The sequence below is a fragment of the Tursiops truncatus genome, chromosome 3 (assembly GCF_011762595.2).
Source record: "Tursiops truncatus isolate mTurTru1 chromosome 3, mTurTru1.mat.Y, whole genome shotgun sequence".
NCBI classification, from domain to species: Eukaryota; Metazoa; Chordata; class Mammalia; order Artiodactyla; family Delphinidae; genus Tursiops; species Tursiops truncatus.
The window spans coordinates 29,760,449-29,783,492 of NC_047036.1; positions in this window are offsets into that span (position 1 = coordinate 29,760,449).

Genomic DNA, 23,044 nt, shown 5'->3' on the forward strand with positions numbered 1-23,044 from the left:
GCTCCCCAGGACCTCCTTGGCTGGGATGGATGGCTTTGTTCTTCTGTGAATGAGAGCACAAGGCAGGGAGGGTGTGACCCAGCCCCAGCCCTGTGGGATAGAGGGTCTTCTTGTCCCTTGGTCCGTGTCCAGAGTCCCTGGTGCTGCGCAATAAATCCCAGTCTAGCAGTCGTTTGGTGTGGGCACCAGTGAAGAGTCAGGGGGAAAAGAATGCCCCTCTCCCAGAGCTTGCCCCCTTCCTGGAGCCTCGGGGAAGTTGCGAAATGTCAGTGGTTATTATGTCGCTGCTGTTTTGGTCTGGGTGGGTGGGTCCACTTGGCCACGCTCGCTGGTACTGATGACATCAAGAATGAGTCCCCAAAAGGTCAGCAGGCCTCGTATAAAGAAAAATGTGCTGTGTGGCCCCGACTCACCCTGTCCTCAGTCAAGGGCTGCGGAGTGTGGTCTCCGTCTGGCAGAGGCCAAGTGTAGACTGGTTTAAGTCATGTTCATCCTGGAGACTTCAAAGGAAACATCCAACCCAGGGCTACTGGCAGCGGCAGGAACAAATAAAAGCAATCACGTTAGCATCAGAACTGTTTCCTCCTCTTCTCTCTCCAAGCCCTAGCTTGAGACCCACAACAGTGCTTCCCCAATCCCTTGGGCAAATGCTCATTTATTCATTTTCTTGCATACATCTGCTTGTTTAAATGGACCAGAGACAAAAAGCTGCTTCCACACATACTCACAGACAGGCTGTGGGACCTTGGGCAGGTTACTGAGCCTCTCTGAGCCTCAGGCTCTTCATCCATAAAGTGACAGTATGAAAGTATCCACATCACAACCCCACATTGTGACAATCAAATTAGATAAATCACGCAAAAGTGCAATGGCAATTTAAATTGACGCAAAGCTGCCATCATTGTTTCTCAAGTTGATTCCTGCTCTGGAAGAGAAAGGAGGCTCTTTCCAAATACTTCCTGCTCAGCGATCAAAACTCCCCTCTCCAATCCATGGGAATCAGATCTGCCTGAAGGAAGGCATAGGTGGTGCTTCTAGTCCAGATAGCTGCATAATAATTATCTGGAAAAGAACCAACTAAATCAAAATCATCAGAAGTAGACGAGGTGTACATACTTTTTTAAACTCCTCAGGTAATTCCAAGGGAAGCCAGGTAGAGAAGCCCTGGGCCAGCCCCTCAGTACTCACATGCCCCTTAGCCTAGGGATAAGGCTCACCTGGGGTACCTGCTGAAAATACAAATTCCCACACTCCATCTCAGACACTCTAAATCAAATCTTAGGGGAAAAGGCCTAGACAGTATGAGAATCTTATCATCTGGAAGTTGGGAAACACTGCCCAAAAAGTTTCTCAAATGTTTAATGCGTATAAAAATTAACTGAGAACCTTTTTTTTTTTAATTGAAGTATAGTTGATTTACAATATTGTGTTAGTTTCAGGTGTACAACAAAGTGATTTGGTGATAGATAGATAGATAGATAGATAGATAGATAGATGATAGAGATATAGGTATTCTTTTTCAATTCTTTTTTATTATAGGTTACTATAAGATATCGAATATAGTTCGCTGTGCTATACAGTAAATCCTTGTTGTTTATTTTATATACAGTAGTGTGTATCCATTAATCCCACATTCCTAATTTATCCCTCCCCCCAGCTTCCCTTTGGTAACCATAAGTTTGTTTTCCATGTCTGTGAGTCTGTTTTGTAAATAAGTTCATTTTGTATTATGATTGATTCTACATGTAAGTGATATCATATAATATTTGTCTTTGTCTGACTTACTTCACTTAGTATGATAATCTCTAGGTCCATCCATGTTGCTGCAAATGGCATTATTCCATTCTTTTTTATGGCTGAGTAGTATTCCATTGTATATATGTACCACATCTTCTTTATCCATTCATCTGTTGATGGACATTTAAGTTGCCTCCATGTTTTGGCTATTGTAAATAGTGCTGCTGTGAACACTGGGGTGTATGTATCTTTTCGAATTAGTTTTCATCTTTTCTAGATATATGCCCAGGAGTGGGATTGCTGGATCATATGGTAACTCTATTTTTAGTTTTTTAAGGAATCTCCATACTGTTTTCCATAGTGGCTGCACCAATTTATATTCCCAACAACAACGAAGGAAGGAAGAACCTTGTTTTTTGAAAGTGAAGTTGGCTAGGCATGTCTACTCTAAAACTCAAGAAATTTTAATTTGGGAAATCTGGGGGGAGCCCTGGGATTTTCATTTTTAACTAACATCCTCAGTTGATTGCCAAGCCTGCTACTCCATGGAAAAATTTTCTCCAAACCTCTGGAATGACCCCAGAGAATGGAGATAAGTCCTAGGTAATGCCAGCTCCCAAGCCTGCCCTGAACACTCTGGCTTGAACTTCCTAGTGGCCATTGAGGAGGACTGACTAATTCTGAGAAGGGACAATCCTGAGTCATTCCATGTCTTGGCAGCAAAAGCTGTAAAGTGGGGCCCATGGCATGACGTGCTGAGACAAGCGTCCAGAGAAGCTGCGTCCCTAGGGCTGCCTCCTCAGACTCCACTCCCGTTAAGCTGTGAGTCCACTCACATGTGCCACTGCCCCCAGGAAAACTCTCCTGCCCTGGCACTGTGGATATGTGCAAGGGCCCACCAACTGTCAACACACCTGGGAAGCTAGGTAGGTTTTCCTGAGACAGCCATCCTCTCATCTCCCTCCCTGCTGCCACCTTGGATCCCAGGCCACAGAGTGTGCACACCCAGGGTCCACTGTGAATGAGAACCTCTCAGGGCACATGATGTAGTCCTTGCTTGAGTTTATTTGTATCCCCAAACAAGGAGCCATTGGTTGTAGATAATGTGAAGGGTAGGGGCATTTACTTCTTTTCCTGAGTTCCTGTTAGCACACAAACTAGAATTTCTGCCTTCTCCAGCGTACTGAAGAAAAAGCTGCTAATTTCTTGTCACTTCTCACTGGCTTTTCCCTAAGTGATAGTCAGTTTATCAGTGTGGGAAGGCTGTTATTGGGCTTCTGCCCTGAGCTGGAGACATCTATCCACAGGGAGCTTTACCCCTTTTACTCTGTATCCCGGAGATCCCGTGGCTTGCTCCTTTGACGATAAGAATTTTAAGGTATGGATTCAGAAAGCAGTAGGTAAAAGCTTCCTTCAAAATACAAGAGGGGCTGGGAATTCACTATTTGTTCCTGAAAGATGAAGGGGTAATCTTATTTCTGCACTCCCACCTCCCATCTGCTTTAATATCTCTTTAGAAACCGAGATCAACTAAAACTGTTGTGTCTAACGTATTTTCTCCTTGTCTTTAATTTTTGTCAATCTAATTATGTGTCTCAGTGTGTTTCTCCTTGGGTTTATCTGGTATGGGACTCTCTGCCCTTCCTGGACCTGGGAGACTGTTTCCTTTCCCAGATTAGGGAAGTTTTCAGCTATTATCTCTTCAAATATTTTCTCAGGCCTTTTCTCTCTTTCTTCTCCTTCTGGGACCCTTATAATGTGAATGTTGGTGCACTTAATGTTGGTTGTGACTAACATAGATGAGGAATCCCTGAGCATGGGGAGCTGGCCCTTCCTAAGACACTGATGGACAGACTGACCAACCTACTGACAGACTGATTGACCAACTAGACAGACTGTCAACTGAACACACATCCCACTTATATTGGTTCCTACTGTTGTCATCGTCACCAACTAAAGAGAATATTTTTTAAAAATGAGACAGGTGAGTTCTGATAAAATCCACAGACTGAACACAGCCTTCTACTTTCCTTCCCTCCCAAAACACTACTAAAAATGCCAGTAAAGGAATTATTTTCTTAAGCTATAAATCTAAAATGCTGGTTTCCATGAGAGGAGGCACTCAGAGAAAAATTTCAGAAAGTAGAAAATACACGAATGTGTTCCCTACACCAGAAAGCTGAGAACTAGTGTGATTTGCACCAAGAAAACCTCAAAAGTTTGAGAAATTTACAGCAAAAGGCACCTCTAGAAGTAGGTGCTGAACGGGGTAGCTGAAATTAATAGGATTGGGTGAAACTCTATATTTTAGTTAGACCCCCAAAGCCCCTCCCAGGACAGTCATGTTATACAATTTGCTGCTTCTCTAACAAATCACATAGACCTCTCTGATCCTTTAAACTATATGTATTTATTACTTTTTTTTAATGAAAGGAGGGAAGGAAAGTGATTAGAAAGGATTCCCCATTGATGAGCACGTTGAGGTCTAATTTTCCTCTCTTCCTCTCCCCTCTGGATCTGCCCTTTTTAAGACAAGCACACATTGTCAGCTCAAGATCCCAAACAAATGGCTGCAGTGTGAGGAAATTGCATGGTGAGAAGGGTTGAGGGCCGTGGCGCATCTCTCAGTAGCTCGGCTTCAGTTTAAAGAACACTTTAAACAGGTGCACCTGGGCACTCCCCATCTTCCTTCTTTCTGCCAGGCCACAGGCCCCTACTGGAGGTCCTGACCCTCAAAGCTACTGTCCCACTGGCCAGCACAGCTGATTTCCATGCCTCTGGCCAAGGCTGAGGTCATTCCTTTAGTCCCATCTTGGTCCTGAAGAAGACGCTTTCTCACCCTGACCCAGGACTCCTTGTTGAACTTGAAGCCCGCAAGTCACATTCCTCACCACCTAACCTGCTAGAAACCCATTTGTTCCTCTTTCTATAATACTTGCTCTTAGCAAGGGTCCCCTTGCCTGGAGTCACCCAATCTCTCCAGTGTCAAAACACTCATTCTGGATTAAATATATGCTCATCTTTCTAGGCATTTTTCCTTCTGCAAAACTCCTTCTTCTCAGCTCTGCCTCAGGCCAGCCCTAGCATGCCAGGTCTTGTTTAAGGTGCTCTGCTCCCAAACCCTCAAATCTCTCCATTTTCAAGATAAAGATAATGATTTGGCTCTGAGAAGCCTGGTGGACTAAAATCATGGCTCTTCAAACTCTTTAAGATCTTGTCTTATTTGCATTTTAATGCATACACCTCTGGTACCTGCCTGAACCCTAGTCATCATCTTTGGGAGAAGAGGGATGTCTAAACATGTTCTAGAAGCACAGTTACCTAAAATAGGAACTTTGTGGTCATTTTGTTTATTGGGACTCTAATGTCTCTGGATGCTTCTTCCTGGGAAACCCTGGATTCTAGTCTCACACTGGCAACTTTAGTCTACGCTCTGCTGGAGCACCTATAAGACATGTTAAAGATCAATAATCCACACCTATTTCTCATAGTCTTAGCCCTGGAGCAGCATACCAGAGATGGCCCCTGCAGCACTGTGCGGTCATTAAGATGATACTCTGAGGCCTTGAATCCTGATTCTGTGACCTTAAGCAAGTTACTTAACTTCTCAGTTTATCCATCTGGGGAGAGTCATAGTACTTGTCTCATACATTTGCTTGTTGGTTAGTGTATGTACGCACTTAGAATGGTGCCTGGCACACAGTAAGTGCTCAGGAAATACTGTGATGGTTAGCCCCTCCTGCCCTTCAAGGAGGACCCAGCCACCTTCAGTTCCCCACTCCCTCCTCTGCTGACCTCTTTCACTAGGTCCAGTGCTGCTGTCCTTGCCCACCCCAAACGCTCCCAGACAGTGACCTCCTGAGGACAAGAGCAGTATCTTAATCATCTTTACAACCCTCAGTATCGCACCAAGCTCAGCATATTGTAGATGTTCAATAGCTATTTGTGGAATCAATGTCTTTTAGAGGAGAAAGAAGAGCAGGCAGTTCTGAACTGCTCTGCAGAAGGCTCGACAACCTTGATTTTCAGAGAACCCAGAGGAGGGTGTCCTCTGGCGATATCCCTGTGGCACCTGGGACATTTTCTCGTATGATTTTGACTTCCTCCTTGTCTTTATGGAGGAGCTCTAAAACATCTGCAGGGAAGTGGGCTGCTGGGAGCAGCAGCGAGGGAGGGAATTGAGTCAAGTGAGTGGCTGATCCCAGTCAGCAAGGCAGCCAGTTACATTGCTTTGTGTTCTGTGACCTTTTTAAGATGTCATTTTCCAAGAGTTTCCCAGCAAGAGCACCCTGCCTCCCCTAAACTTCCCTTCGTATTGTTGTACCACCACGGAGTCTGTTGAACACAGAGTTTTGTTTATAAATACTATGGTAACCCCAGGAGCTCTGGCAAATCTGAAATAGCTTGCCAGCAAATAAGGCACAAGGCTGGAACCATCAAAGCCCTCTGGGCTCCCAGCCTCACTGATAGGCTTTTAAAGACATCTGTTTTATGTTCCTGAGCAAGCATTTTCAGGGCATTTTTCTCCTTCAAAGGACTTATATCACTGTCCTAAGGAACGTTTTAAAAGCCCATTCTTCTTGCCAGTAACTGCATTACACTTTAGCTCCAGAGCCTCACTGGGGGGATTCTCAACTTTCTTCTTGATGCTCCGATTTTAATGGGACAATACATCAAATGTAATTTTTCATTCTGTCCCTATATCCTCCCCTTTACCTGCTTAGTTTGGTTATATCCTGATATAAGGATTCGAGTATAAGGCGTTTTGGGGTTGGGGTGAGTGAGGTTGACCCCAGGAAACACTGGAAGAAGAGAACGGAAGTGAGACAGGAAAGAGAAGGCAGTGAATGAACAGTGCATGATGGAGCTGTGAATAACTCAAGTATAGACCCATTTTGGAACAAGGATTCAGAAGATGTGCCTGGAAGTTACCAAATCCAAGAGGTGAGGGAGCTGAAGGATTTATACACCAACTTTCATCAGTCTTTGGTTCAGGACTACTGGGTGGGGAAGATGAGACTAATCCCCAGGCACTGCTCACCTGCTGAAAGAAAGCCCTAGGGTGTGAGAAGTCTGATACTACAATGTTAAGGCCAGAGGGGTTATGTACAGGGCACAAAGACAACCCCTAGATACTCCCCTTGGGCCCTATGGCCAAGCTGAGGGCTTTATACTTGTGTATTTTTGGTTTTCCTATCCAAGGCAGAATGGTCATTGGTGATATGCACATGAGATTTGTCATTGGCAGTTGTTCCTTTCCCACTACCTGTGGGTCACATCTAATTGTATGTGCAGCACCCATATGAGACTAGAAAGACGAATAGGTCTTGCAAGTCCCCCGTAACACATATTTCTACCTTTTGTTTCAAAGCTCTTTAAATAGTTGAGTATGGCTCTCTTGCCTTAACACATCTTTGCTTCTCCAGATGAATATTCCCCAAATCTCTTTTAAATACAGTACGGTAACACCACCTGGTGTTTTTACATTGCTTTACGTCCTCAGGAATCACAGAACATGGTCCTACCACAGTTGCCACTCACTCTGAGTCCTGCCATGTCTCCCCGTCCCTCCATCTATGCCACTTTCTATAAGTTGGGATCTTGTTGGAATAAGGAAGCAGAGTCAAAATGTCTGCGACATAGGTAATTGTATCCTAGTTTACTGTCAAAAACTATGAAGGATCTGATATTTTACCCTCCTCACAAGCAAGCAAGATAGCCTGCCACGGTTCCATGGATGCTGGCAGAAGACACAAGATTCCTAGGTCAGAAACAAAGGATTTTATTACTCATGACATGGCAAACAGCAGAAACATCAGACTATTTGTGCCAGTTCCCCAAGCCCAAATTCCCACATGGCAATGAGGAGAGGGCCAAGTGACACCTGCACATGGGGTGGGTTGCTTTACAGGAAAGTTTAGGGAACCTGAATCTTTTATAATGGCTAACAAGCAAACCTGCCTAGGCTTGCCTCCAGTGGAAGACATTTTTTTTTTGTATCAAACTGTAGGCAAACCAGTCTTCTGTTCTAGAAGGAGATTCTCTATCTTCCAAGCTGTTTGCTATATAAACATTTGAGAATATAGTTAAAAACAAAGGTCAGTTAGTATCTCTGCTCATAAGGCATGCAGAAACATGATAATTGGAAAACTCTCTCAACATTTACATAATAGGTAGATAAGTGTAGGTGAGAACATTAATTTTTATAAACAGGACTAATTTCTAAATGACTTCCATTCTCATTTCAGAGGTACTGCATTTGGGGAAATGGCATCTTTTACTTTTGTTCACAGATTCTAGCCACAGCCCTCTATCAAGTCCCTTAATGAAGGAAATACACAAACACTGAAAATCTCATAGTGGAGTTTCTACTTAAATAAACACTGAGTTTAAACAAAAACTAAATGAAAGATTGTAAAACTTCCACTGGGAGCTAAGATGAAGTAACATGGACTGAAATTACCTTCCAACTTGAAACAACTAAAAACCCCACACAAAATATACGAAACAATGGTTTTCAGAACATTGAACAAGGACAACAAACAGTAAAAGATGAGAAATAAATGAAGTGAGTCCTACAGTTTTCATGGCTTATTGCCTAGAGAAAGTTTCCAAAATGTGGAACAGGAATGAAAAATTTAGGTGGAGCCAGCATTGTCCCCAAGTTGAAGAGAAGGAGCTGCGAGTCAAAGAGACCAAAGTGGCTAAAGTTTACAGGGGAGAGTATTGGAAAGAACAAGGCTTCACAGAGAGCTCTTGGGATCTGCAGATGGTTCACCAAGTCTGTAGTGAGTACTGAGCAATATTTGTGTGTGAGAAAATGACTCAAGGCAGGGGGGAGATACCCAATGAGATTAGAGGAAACACTACCCAAAGATCCGACAATGTCAAAAAAAAAAAAAAAGAAAGAAAAAAACACAGTCCTGGTTCCATAAACCAGAGGATAAAACCTCATGGTTTTCAGGGAGCATGTACGCAAAAGAGTTTTACCTTGATAATGGGGGAAAATTAGCCACAGACTAAAAGCTGTCCTAGTCCTGCCTAATAAAACTTAAAGCAAGACCCAAAAGGATCATACTGTTGTATCAGTAAATTAATGACACTATAATAGAAACTATTCAAAATGACACTATAATAGAAAAAAGACTGAAAAATAAAAAGATGAACAGAGCATCAGTGAGATGTAGGACAACTTCAGGTGGCCTAATATATGTGTAATTAGAGTTCCTGAGTTAGGAAGAGGAAATAATAATGATTAATAATAATAAAAATAATGGTCAGAAATTTAATGAAAACTGTAAGCTCATAGATCTAAGAAATTCAACAATATCCAAGTACATGAAACATGAAGAAAACTAACTAAAGTATATCATAATGATATTACATAAAAACAATGATAAAGAGAATATCTTGAAAGCATGGAGGAAGGTCATTTTGTGACCTTTACAGTCTATTAATAAGGTCATTATGTGCAAAAAAACAAAGTTAAGAATTATAGCAGACTTCTAGTGAAAAGAATGCAAGTCAAAAGGATCTACAGCAACATATTTAAAGTACTTAAATAGAATTCTATACCCAGAAAAAAAAATCTTTTTTAAAAATGTAAAATAAAGTTGTTTTCAGAGATATAAAAACTGGAAGAATATATTACCATCAGACCTCCACTAAAAGAAATATCAAATGAAGTGATTCAGGCAGATAGAAAATTGTATGTGACAGAAATCTCAATATACACGTGGAAATAAAGAACACCAGAAAGTGTAACTAGGTAAATATATGTGAATATTTTTCCTTACTATTTAAATCTCTTTAAATGACAATTGATTTCAAAGAAAAAAATGTGTTGTAAAGTTTATAATGCATGTAAAAGTAAAAAACAGATAAATAACAACAAACAATGATAACACAAGGTCAGAAAGAAGAAATGGAAGTATTCTAACATTGCATATGAAGTGGCATAATATCACATGAAGGTATATTGTGATAAGTTAAAGATGTTTGCTATAGGGAATTCCCTGGCAGTCCAGTGGTTAGGGCTCTACGCTTCCACTGCAGGGGGCACAGGTTTGATTCCTGGTTGGGGAACTAAGATCCTGCATGCCTTGCAGCAAAAAAAAAAAAAAAAAAAACATGTTTGCTATGTTGAAATCCCAATGCCCAAGTTGTTGATATTGGGAGGCGGAGTCTTTGGGAGGTGATTAGGTCACAAGGGCAGAGTCTTCATGAATGGGATTAGTGCTCTTATAAAAGAAACTCCAGAGATATCCCCATCCACTCCTACTATGTGAGGATACAACAAGAAGTCTACAACTGGGAAGAGGGCCTTAACTCAACATTCTGATTCCAGACTTCCAGCCTCCAGAACTATGAGAAATAAATTTCTGTTGTTTATAAGATACCCAGTCTGTGGTATTTTTTTTTAGCAGCCCAAATAGATTAAGGGCAAAAAGAAGAAAAAGAGAATAAAGAATAGATGAGACAAATAGCAAACACAAAGCAAAGAGAAGATTTAAACTCAACTGTATCCATAGTCACATTAAAGGTACAATAAACCTACTTTAAATATAAGAAAAAAATAGGGCTTCCCTGGTGGCACAGTGGTTGAGAGTCCATCTGCCAATGCAGGGGATACGGATTAGTGCCCCGGTCCTGGAAGATCCCACATGCCGTGGAGTGGCTGGGCCCGTGAGCCATGGCCGCTGAACTCGCGTGTCCAGAGCCTGTGCTCCGCAATGCGAGAGGCCACAACAGTGAGAGGCCCGCGTACCGCAAAAAAAAAAAAAATATATATATATATAAGAAAAAATAGGTTAAAAGTAAAAGAATGGTATGGTATGGTAGGCTGAATAATGACCCCCCAAAGATATCCATATCCTAATCCCTGGAAACGGGAATATGTTACTTTACATGGCAAAAGGGATCTTACAGTTGTGATTAAGTTAAGGATCTTGAGATGGGGAGATTATCCAGGTGGATCCAGTGTAATCACAGTAAACTTAACAACTTAGGTAAAACGGACCAATTCTTTGAAAGATACAAACTAATAAAATTTACTCAACAAATAAGAGAAAGGCAGGAAGGTCAGAGTCAGAAAAAGTCATGTGACAATGGAAGCAGAGATAATTAAGGGGATGTAATGACACTATGTTGTTGGCTTTAAAGATGGAGGAAGGGGCCATGAGCTAGAAAAGCTAGAAAAGGCAACAAAAAGGATTCTCCCCTAGAGCCTCCAGAAAGAACCAACTCTGATAACACCTTGACTTCAGCCCAATGAGACTGATTTTGGACTTCTGACCTCCAGAACTTTAAGGTAAATTTGTATTGTTTTAAGCCACTAGGTTTGCAGTAATTTGTTACAGCAGGGATAGGAAACTAACCAAAATAAAACTAGTGTGACAATTTTAATACCAGACAGTAGTTTCAGAGTAAAGACTATTGCCAAGGATAGGGAAGCTCATTACATAATGATAAATCAGTTGTTCTGGAGGACATGACAAAAATGTATGTATCTAATAGCAGAGCTTCAAAAATGCATGAAACAAAAACTGACAGAACTTCAGGAGAAATTAACCAAATCTATAAGATTTCAATGTCTATCTCTCAATAATTGTTAGAAAAAGTAGACAGAAAATCAGTTAAAATACAGACATCTTGAACAACACTTATCTATCAACTTGATCTAACTGATATTTCTAGAACATTCTCCACAAGAGAATACATTATTTTCAAATACATACAGAACATAGACCATATTCTGAGCAATAAAAAAAAATCTCTGTCAATTTAAGAGGATTCATATCATACAAAGCATTTCTCTGCCCCAAATGAAACAAATTAGAAATCAATAACAACAAGATAGATGGAAAATCCCCAAATATTTGGAAACTAATTAATACATATTTTTGACAGCTTTAGTTAGGTATAATTGACAATAATTGTATATATTTAAGATGTATATGTAATACACTTCTAAATAATCCATGGGTCAAAAAGAAATCAAAGAAAAATTAGAAGATATTTTTAAATGAAAAAAAAGAAAAGAAAACATAACATCAAAATGTGTGAGATACAGCTAAAGCAGTACTTAGAGATAAATGTATAGCAGTAACTACAGATATCAGAAAGAAGAAAGTCCTCAACTCTATGACTTCAGCTTCCACCTTAAGAAATTTAAAAAAGAAAAGCAAATTAAACCAAGGAATTAAAATAAAGCAGAAGGAAGGAAGTAATAAATATCGGAGCAAAAATTAATGAACAGAAAACAGAAAAACAATAGAGAAATCAATGAAACCAAAAGTTGCTTGCCTGAGATCGATAAAATTGAAGAATGTCTCAGCAGAATAATCAGGGGAAAAAAAAACAGAGAAAACAAAAATCAATAATATTAGGAATGACAGAGGCAACCGCACCTTAAATTCTACAGACATTAAAAGAATAAAGGAAATATTATGAGCAACTTTATGCCAATAAATTTAACAACTTAGATAAAATGGAACAATTCTTTAAATATGCAAACTGATAAAGTCCACTCCATATAGATAAGTCTCAAAATAATTGTGCTAGCTGAAAGAAGCCAGACCCCAAAAAAGTATATATGTATGACTTATGTAAATTTCTAGAAGATGAAAATGAATCTAATATGAAAGAAAGCAGATCTGTGATTGTCAGGGGAGCACGGTGATGGGTGGGCAGGAAGAGGAGAGAGGGATGAATTACAAAGGAGCAAGAGGGAACTCTTAGAGGTGATGAATATACTCTTTATCTTGATTGTGGTGATGATTCCATGGGCATATACCTACACCTAAACTTTAAGTACGTGCAGTTTATTTTATGTCAGTTGGTGAACCAGTTATCAATAAAACGTTTTCTATTTGAAGGGTTGTTCTATAAATCTCACTTCAATCTACCTGTTTTTAAAGTTTGAATTTGAAGGACCATCTAGCTATATTAAAATGAGGCTCACTTGAAACAAGGAGATCTTTGCCTACGGTACGCACATTTATTCTGAAGAGAAGACAGGGAGGGAAGCTGGGATGAAGTGAGGGGAGGGCCTGGGCAGAGACTTGCTGGAGCTACCAAAGTGCTACCAACACACACACAAAAACTGTTTCACTTGCCCACCCTCTCCCCAAGCAGTACACAGGGTACAAAGTAAGTGAAATCTATTTTCTTTACTCCTGGCCTGACATAGCTATTCCCTGGCCTGAAGCAGAAGAGCGTGTTCCAGCTTGCTTGCTAGTTACACCATCCTGGCCAGGCCACACGCTCCGCAAGCTCCATTCCAAGTCCCTGTGTCCTGGCTAAGCCCCCAAGGGCATTGCTTGGGACCTTGCTATAGGCCGGCCAAAGATCTGCATTTTTGTAGCTGGGGGAACTTTACGGAGTGGATCAGTCCGGGTGTCTGGAACACACAGTGAAGTTTTTGTTTGATCTATTAAGGCAATTGAGATGTTGTAACTCATTTGCAACTGATTTGATTTTATTCCAAAAGTATTTCCCTCCAGCCTAGACTTGGCTTAGGTGTCCTGGAAATCAGGAGGACTGTATGTGGGTAAAAAGTAATGAGGTCTGATGGGTGACAAGAAAAGAATTCAAGGTCTCCCTGCATAGGAATATTTTAATTACTGTAGAAGTCACTCCTCCCTCCATCCGCTGGTCAGCCAGTGGCATTTCCTTCCACTGGGGTGGGGAATGGAGCTTCTGGGAATGCTGCTGGGGCTCTCAGAAATGCCACCATGGTTGCCATTGGCAATCCTTTTTTGTGCATTGCCTTTTCTCAGGAAGATGAATACAAGCTGTACATACCAAGTGTCGATCAAACTCTCAGCAACCACCGGTCTCATTAAGCAGAAACTGAAAGGACCTGGGGAAAAAATAAATGCCACTGAATCTGGAGTTCAGGGGAGAAGGGAGCAAGGGAAAGAAACTTCCTGCAACGTGGGGGCCATTTCCAGGCAGAAAACCTGATCCAGCACAGTATATTTTCCTCCCCCCCAAGGATAAATGCCATTTTAAATTCCATCTCTTTGCCAATCTATTTCATCGGTAAAATTCCTCATTTGGGACCCGCAGGCAAAGGACTTGCCATGGGTAAATGTCTCCCATGCTGGACAGGACAGCACTTGTTACACTTAGAACAGAAGATGCACCTGTGGAAAGAATGGTGTACCCGGGTTTTTCTAACCTAGATCTGCCTTGTAGGAGAGGAAAAATCAATTTTCCTCTACCCTTCTGAGTTCTTAGCTGAGACCCCTGTAATAAAAGACAGATTAACAAGAGAAAAACAAACAGAAGTTTATTGACATGTATACTCATATTCACGGGAGATACCCAGGGAAAATGAGTAACTCAAAGAGGTGGCTTTAGAATTCAGGATGAAATACCATCTTAACAGGGAAAGGGGAGAGGGATGTAGGCCTCTTATGGGAGAGTAAATGATTTGGGTAAAAGATGAACGGGCCCTTAGAAGAATAGATGGGAGTTATGATTGTTTGTGGCAAAGTGTGTCTGTGTGTGGTATCAACTTCAAGGCTCCTCTCCTGTGATAAAAGTTTTAATCTTCCCCAGTTGGTGAAACTCCGGGAAGGGGACTGATGACAATTGAGTTCCTTTTGGAGAATCTACCTTCTGGCAGATAAGGGGAGATTGGGGAAAGCCTCTTCCTGCATTTACTGTCTTTCAAAAGCCCACATCACAAAATAATCGATATAGCAAAGTGGTATATTTTGGGGTGGCATGTCCTGAATTCTCACAGTCACATTTTGGGGTGTCACTTTCTACTACTCTTTGGCCTTGAATGAATTGTGAAACCTCGTGTAAGTTGTTTACCTCCCTGAGACTCTATCTCTCCAACTGCAAAATAAGAAGATTGCACTCTAGTTTTCAAGCTTAATGTTGCATAATCAAAGATTTAATAAAATCCACTCTGGTTGCTCTCTGGAACTCTGAGCTCTTAGGAAATCAGTCAGAATTTAGCAGAAAATAAATGTTGTTTGCTAAGGAGAGCCATTCTACTTCAATTTGGTTTTGCTGCATTTTACCTTTTGTGTAATAGACTTGGCACATACTGACAAACGAAACAATCGATCTGGGCTACAAGGAGCCAAAATTGTAAGGGCAGAAATGATTTAATAAGAAAGACTTCTTTTGGTCTTGTGCCCAAAAATCTCCTTTCTGGGTATAGTGATCAGGCCACCTCTGAGTTTTCACACTCTTAATAGAAAGAAAGAAATTCCTATTTTGAAAGTTCCATACAGCACTCAGGAGAGAAGATTCATGCCCTTCCTTTCCTTGGTCCTACACAGGTTATCCTAACATTTATTGTTATTGTTTTGATTTATCTGGTCTTAATTCCTTGTAATAACATAAGCCAAATATATAGCAAGACGTCACTTATCCAGTGTCATGGAGGTTCTATCAGTCCATGTTCTTAGTTGTACATCACAGAAGCCACTCTAGCTTGTTTGAGCTGAAGAGGAATATCTTTCTTTAAGGATATCACTGTGGGAGGGATTTTTCACCTGTGACCTTGTGATCAGGGACAGTATCCAAATCAAACCACTAGACTTTTGCTGCTGCTACCTGGGTAAACTAAGTCAGAGGAACATCAGCTAACCTTTTCTTTAATTTAAAATTTCCATTTTATTAAGCTGTAACTGACATATAACATTAAGTTTAAGGGTTCAACATAATTTGATATATGTGTCTATAGTGAAATGATTATCACAATAATCTCAGTTAATTCATCATCTCACATAGTTACAGTTTTTTTTCTTATTATAAAAAGATTTAAGATCTACTCTCTTAACCACATTCAAATAAACAATATAGTATTGTTAACTATAGTCATCATGCTGTATCTTACCTTCTCAGAATTAATTAATTTTATTACTGGAAGTCTGTACATTTTGACCACCTTCACCCAGTACTTATTGAAAATAGAGGACTGTCTCCCATAGGCCAACATGACCTCAACTCTCAGGAACCTGCCTGGGGAGCCAGGAAGCTAGTCCAGGGCAAGGAAGGCAGATTATGGGACAGAAATATAAAACAGTGTCCTAGGCTTGGAACACTTTGTGGAAAGTATCAAATGCATAGGGAGCCAATAACGAGATAAAAGGCTAGCAACTGAGCTGCAACAATCCCAAGAAAACTCTAGAAGACAAATTTGAGACAAGAATAGAGAGTCAAGGAGACATGCACAAGTGCTATATAAATGCAGAACAAGATGCCAACACATACTATTTTTGCCACTTGCTAGTGGCCAAGTGTCTCCTATTGTTTTCTTCTTTTCTGAAGGTTATTTCTTAGAAAAATCTCAGACACTATCATCATAAAGGAGAGGGGGAATGGAGATATTTAGAAGCAGAGCTTCTGTATGGTATTGAAGCTAAGTTGGTATCAATTCAAAGTAGACTGTTATAAATTTAAGCTATTAAATGTAATCACCATGGTAATCATAAAGAAAATATCTAGAAAGAGATACACAAAAAGAAATGAGAAGGAATCGAAGCAGTTCACTACAAAAAAAATCAACTTAACATAAAAGTAGGCAGCAATAGAGGAAATGAAAGACAAAAAAAAGGTGTAAAACACATAGAAAATAAATAGTAAGATGGCAGAAGTAAATCCTTCCTTATCAGTAATTACATTACTGTAAATGGATTAAACTCTCTAATCAAAATGCAGAGATTGGGGGCTTCCCTGCTGGGAATTAATTAATTAATTAATTAATTTTTTTAAAAGGCAGAGATTGGAACAATGGACAGAATAACATGAAAAGTATATGCTGTCTACAAGAGACTCATTTTCAATGGAAAGGCACAAAAAGTTTGAAAAAGAAAGGATGAAAACAGATATTTCATGCAAACAGTACCCAAAGGAGAGCTGGGGAGGCTACTCTAACATCAGACATAGTAGACTTTAAGTCAAAACTCTTGCAAGAGACAAAGACAGACATTATATACTGATGAAAGAGTCAATCCATCAAGAAGTTATAATAAGGGAATTCCCTGGTTGTCCAGTGGTTAGGACTCTGGCATTTTCAACACCGGGGTCAGGGTTCAATCCCTGGTCAGGAAACTAAGATCCCACAAACCGCATGGCATGGCCAAAAAGAAAAAAAGTTATAATAATTATAAACATATACATCAAACAACAGAACCAAAAAATATATGAAGCAAACACTGACAGAATCAGAGGAAGAAATAGACAGTTCTGCAATAATAGTTGGAGACTTCAATACATGACTTTCAATAATAGAACATCTAGACAGAAGATCACCAAGGAAATAGAGGACTTGAACAACTCTACAAACCAACTAGACATAAATATCTTTGTAACACTTTACCCAACAACAGGAGAATATAAATTTTTCTCAAGTGCTCACGGAACATTCTTAAGGACAGACAATTACTGGGTCACAAAAAAAGACTCAGAACATTTTTTAAAAGATTGGAATACTTTAAAATTAAAGTATCCTCTCCCACCACAATGGAATGAAGCTAGAAATCAATAGTAGAAGAAAAACTGGAAAATTCAAAAATACGTGGAAATTAAGTGATGCACTCCTAAACAACAAATGTGTCAAAAAAGAAATCACAAAGAAAATTTTAAAATACCTTAAGATGAATGAAAACAAAAACATAACATACTAAAACTTACAGAATGCAGTGAAAACAGTACTCAGACGGAAATTTATACCTATAAATACCTACATTAAAAAATAAGAAAAATCTCAAATCAATAACTTAAATTTGCACCTTGAGGGCTAGCAGGGAGAAAAAGGAACAAAGGAGCATATTAAACCCAAAACTAATCAAGGAAGGAAATAATAAAGACTACAGTAGAAATAAGTGAAATGGATAACAGGGAAAACAATAGAGAAAATCAGTGAAAGCAAAAGTTGCTTCTTTGAAAAGATCCACAAAATTAACAAACTGTTAGCTAGACTGATCAATAAAAAAGAGAGAAGACTCATGCCCTTCCTTTCAGAGCCAACAGAAGGGTGGATTAAAAATAATACCAAAGAATCAAAGTGTAGTTTAGAGGGAAACCACAAACTTGTCTCAGATAAGAGATGTGTTAGTTTGGGTTTTCCCCCAAAGTAGACCTTTTAGTGAGATAAGCACTTTTATGCAAGTGGCTTATATAGAAAGTGATTCTAGGAAGCACAAGTACGGAAATGAGGAATTGAGAAGAAGGAAGTAAGAAAGGCCAATAAAGGAGGAGCAGTGGTATTGATCAGGTTACTGCTATGGGCAACTGAGGCTCGGTATTCTGGGACCTTCTGAGAAATCGTGTGGAATGCACCTCAGAATTGTCCCACTGGAGAACAGAGATACTAGGGCATTGAGGGTATCAACTCCCCTACACAGTGGTAGGTAAACTCAGGAAGGCCAAAGGGATATAGGGGATGCTGTCAGCAGCATCTGCTACCATCACCCTAAGTGGTTCCCAGATCTGCTCATGCCCAACTCTGATTCCATGCTTTTAATGATGCTTCAAGGTGAAAGTTGAAGTCTCTGCTGCTTTAGCTAAAAGGACTAATGGAGCGAAGCAGAAGTCCCTTTGGCTTCAGCTAAACTCAAGTAACTGATTTTATTTTCTCCTTCCCTTCTCACTCCTTCTGGTTTTGTCTCACACTCAGCCAGAACTTTTGCTACCTGGGTTGCTCTCCTGTGAGGCCATCTCTGAGGTGTCTGAATCCCTGGTTGCCTTGACATCGTCAGTTCTTAGCTGCAGAAATTGCCTTTCTATCAGGTGCAGAATTATCAGAGGCTCCCCAGTGGATCCACTGAGTTCCAAACTATGTCCATTGTTGTAAGAAAAGTGTTAGATTCTCATATTATCAGGGTTTATTACCTCCACAAGTATATGAACTTTTTCTAGCCTGATAGTCTATTGACACGAGATTCCAGAAATGGTCCAGCAACAGTCATAACTTTAGGTGCAATGGAACCCTAATTGTATCCCCTAGTAGAAATGTCCCCCCAGGGACCAGGATCTTTAATTCTAAAGATCCTAAAGTTTTAGGAATAGAAAACAAAAATTCCCTAATTGCAACAGTGAGGGGGAGGGAGAGAAGAGTCAGCTCAACTTCTACGCATTGGTTCCACCCCTGTGTTTTCACTAACAAAGACAAAGCACTGTATTATAGTCTATTGGAGACACAGCACTATGTAAAATACCTTTACCTTTAAATGTGTTATTCTCCAAGCAAGAACTTTATCTGTATCTTTAAGATGGCATTCCAACTTCTTATCATGCTAGCAGCTTCCAAGTGATGCAATATTTGTCAGGAACAATGGATTCTATGGTCATTGCCCATCGTTACACCTCCTTATGGTAAAGTAAATACCTGGGTCCCTTGATCCAAGGCAACATTAAGCAGGATCTTATAACAGCAAATCGGAAATCTACCTTCAGTTAGTGGTGCTGGCCAAGACTTTGTGGCAGAGATGGCAAACTCCTACTTGGAATACTTACCAATATCAGCAAGGAAGAATTAATTTTCTTCCAGCATAGAAGGGGTCCAATGTAACCAACTTGCCACCAGATAACTGGTTAGTCTTCTTGAATGATTATATCAAACCAAGTGCTCAACACCGTTTTCTGTGCCAACACGTTGGACATTGACTAATGGCAATGACTAGATCAGCCTTGGTGAGAAACAGCTCATTTTGTTGGACTCCATAGAGAGTCTCCATGCTTGACACCATTGCTACACTGTTCATGGACCCATTGTGCAAGCACGATGAAGGCTGAGCACAGAAACAAGCTGATCTCTAATGGCTGAGTTATCATGTTCACCTGCCCAGTATATTCTCTGTAGCTGATACTCTCTAATGAGCATTTAGTCACTGACTCTCATCTCCTGTCAGTTAAGGGTTTCCCCCAGGAGCATAATTCCACTCATACTTCTGGAGTGTGCTTGCACACAACCAAGTAAACTCCCATAATACCAAAGAAGGGCTTCAGGCAGTAAAGAGGAGAAATGCAGGTGCCTGAGAAGTTGTCAGCATGCCAGGAACTGTCTGCAGCTTCAGGTATACTCAGGTGAGTAAAGGTAATAGGGGCCGGGGTATTAAAAGCATCTGCTATAAGTGGCAAATGTGTCAAGGCTCATGATATATTACAGAAAATAAAAGTTTGGATAAAAGATTCCTAAGCATAAGCAAGATTAAAAGAAATTAAATAGAAAGTATACATAGTTTTGAGGAAAAGAAGATATAGGAATATAGCATGCAAAAAATATGAAGGACTCAGAGTGGAATAGAACTCAAGAAACAGAAGCAAATTCTCTTAGAATGTGTACTATAAAAGAACTTTAATAAGAATATTACTTCAATAACTTAAGAGTGCAAAAGCAAGGTGATATAACAACATGGCAATGGAAAAGGAGATGGAGAATGAAAAAAGATATTAAGAATACAAAAAATCCCCAAAAACCCTCACCATTTATACCGATAAATAATCTAGGTCCAACAAGGAATAAAAAGATATGGTCAAATTTTAAATTAATGGTATGGAGGGACATCTTGAAATAAAAGGAGTAAATACATAAGAAAAATAAAAGAAATGAAATGAATGAAGCCAATATAATAGACATAGGGGACAAAGACAGTTCAACCTAAATATATTTATTTCCTTGAAGAAAAAAAATGATATTCAGAGATACATAATCAGATAAAATTCCCCTGAAATAAAGAAGGATCAGAGTCTGTAAACTTGAAGGAGCATAGTACATACCAGGTAAAATTGATACAACATAACATTGTGACATAGTTTGGTTAAACTATTAAACTTCAAGAATAAAGGTATTTATATATGTACTATATTTCATATCAAAATATGTAAGTTTAAAAATAAATAAAGGGGGCTTCCCTGGTGGTGCAGTGGTTGAGAGTCCGCCTGCTGATGCAGGGGACATGGGTTCGTGCCCTGGTCTGGGAAGATCCCACATGCCGCGGAGCGGCTAGGCCCGTGAGCCATGGCCCCTGAGCCTGCACATCCGGAGACTGTGCTCTGCAATGGGAGAGGCCACAACAGTGAGAGGCCTGCGTACTGCAAAAAAATAAATAAATAAAAATAAATAAATAAAGGAAGACATCCAGACAGGAAAGAAAGTTATAAATAAGGGCAAAAATTCAAGATGGTCTCAGACTTGTCCACAGAAAATTTAATTCTGGAAGACATTGGAATAATATGCAAGAACATATGAAGAAATGAAATGGTCCAAAGATAGACAAGTTGTTAAATATAAAAACCACAGGTAGAAAATTAAAAACATGAAAAATCTCAGGCTCCTGTAAGTCACATTTTCAAAGAAACTATTGATACTTGATGGTGAAATCCAGTCATGAAAGCAAGGAATCAAAACAAAGAGTTAGGGAATTTGAAATGGCATAATCAATGTAAAAGAATTAATGATGAGCCCCAAATCTATTTAAAGCAGCTCTAAGCAACCAGATAAATACATTTTGTCTCAGAGTAAAATAGAAATATTGATCGAATAATTAAACAAAAATCAGTAAGGATATAACGAGCTGAAAACAATACAAACCCACTTGACCTAACTAATATCTATAGAACACTATATCCAACAATTGCTGAATACATACTCTTTTCAGTGCATGTGGAATGTTTATGAAGAAACACCGTACACTAGGCCATAAAATAAATCTCAATAAAATGAACTGTACTAAAATCATACAGAATAATATCTGTGACTATAATAGAAATGATTAAAAACCAATAAAGGAAGATATTGTATCTGAAAAATACCCAAATGTTTGGAATTAACATTATATTTCTAAGTCCATGGGTAAAACAATAAATCACAATAGAAATTAGAAAATATTTTTAACTGAATGAAAATGAAAAAACAGCAAAAAAAATTTTTTGTAATAGTCTCATTTTTTAGTTGAGCTTTAAGTTCTCTTTATATATTAGGAAAGATAACTCTACATCTGTCACTTTATCACACATTCTGTCACTCACCTTTTAAACATATATATATATATTTAAATATATATGTATATATTTGAAATTAAAATATATTTTCTCCCTACATATATTGTTTTAATTTCAAACCTTTCCTCTATGATTTGTGCTTTGGGGCCTTCCTCACCTCAAGATTATATATTTTTACTTATATTTCTCTTTATATTTTATTAATGTTCTCTTTTACTGTTAAGACTTTAATCCTGAAGGAATATATTTTATTGTAAGGTATGGACTAGTAGTCTAACTTCTTTTTTCAAATGCTTATCTAGTCTTTTTTTATCATATATTAAGTTCAAATATATATACTTGGGTCCATTTGTATTATGTTTCCATTTATCTGTTTTGTCTATTTCTGGACCAGTTCCATACAGTTTTATTTATTATAGTATTATATCTTAATTTTCTGATACAACATAACCTTTTTATTCCCTTCCTTTTCATCATTTTCTTCAATTTTCACCTATGTTAATTGTTCCATGTGAACTTTAGAAGCATTTTGCCTAATTCAAAGAGAAATCCTATTGGCATTTTGATTAAATATGTTAGTGCTATAGATATTTGGGGGAAGTTGACAACTTTACTATATTAAGCCTTCTATCCACTAACATGACCTGGTTTTGTATTTATTCAAATCTTCCTTTAGTTCCCTCAACACAGTTTTTAGTTTTCTTCATATAGGACCTATACATTTTATTTCTAAGTATTTTGTATTTGGATTTTTTCCCAGTGGTATGATTTACTTTTTATTAAAGTAAAGTTGATTTGCAATATTATATTAGTTTCAGGTATACAGCATAGCTATTCAGTATTTTTGCAGATTATAGTCCCTTATAAGTTATTACAAGATAATTGCTATAACTCCCTGTAGTATATAATATATCCTTGTTTCTTATCTATTTTACATATAGAATTTGTATCTGTTAATCCCATACCCCTAATTTGTCCCTCTCCCCTTTCTCTCTCGCCTTTGGTAACCACAAGTTTGTTTTTTATATCTGTGAGCCTGTTCCTCTTTTGCATATACATTCATTTGTATTATTTTTAGATTCCACATATAAGTGATATCATACAGTATTTGTCTTTCTCTGTCTGACTTATTTTACTAAGCATAATATTCTCTAGGTCCATCCATGTTGCTGCAAATGGCAGAATTTCATTCTTTTTTATGGCTGAGTAATATTCTATTGTGTTTATACCACATCTTCTTTATCCATTTGTCTGTTGATGGGCATTTGGGTTGCTTCCGTGTCTTGGTTGTTGTAAATAGGGCTATGAACATTAGGGTGCATGTATATTTTCA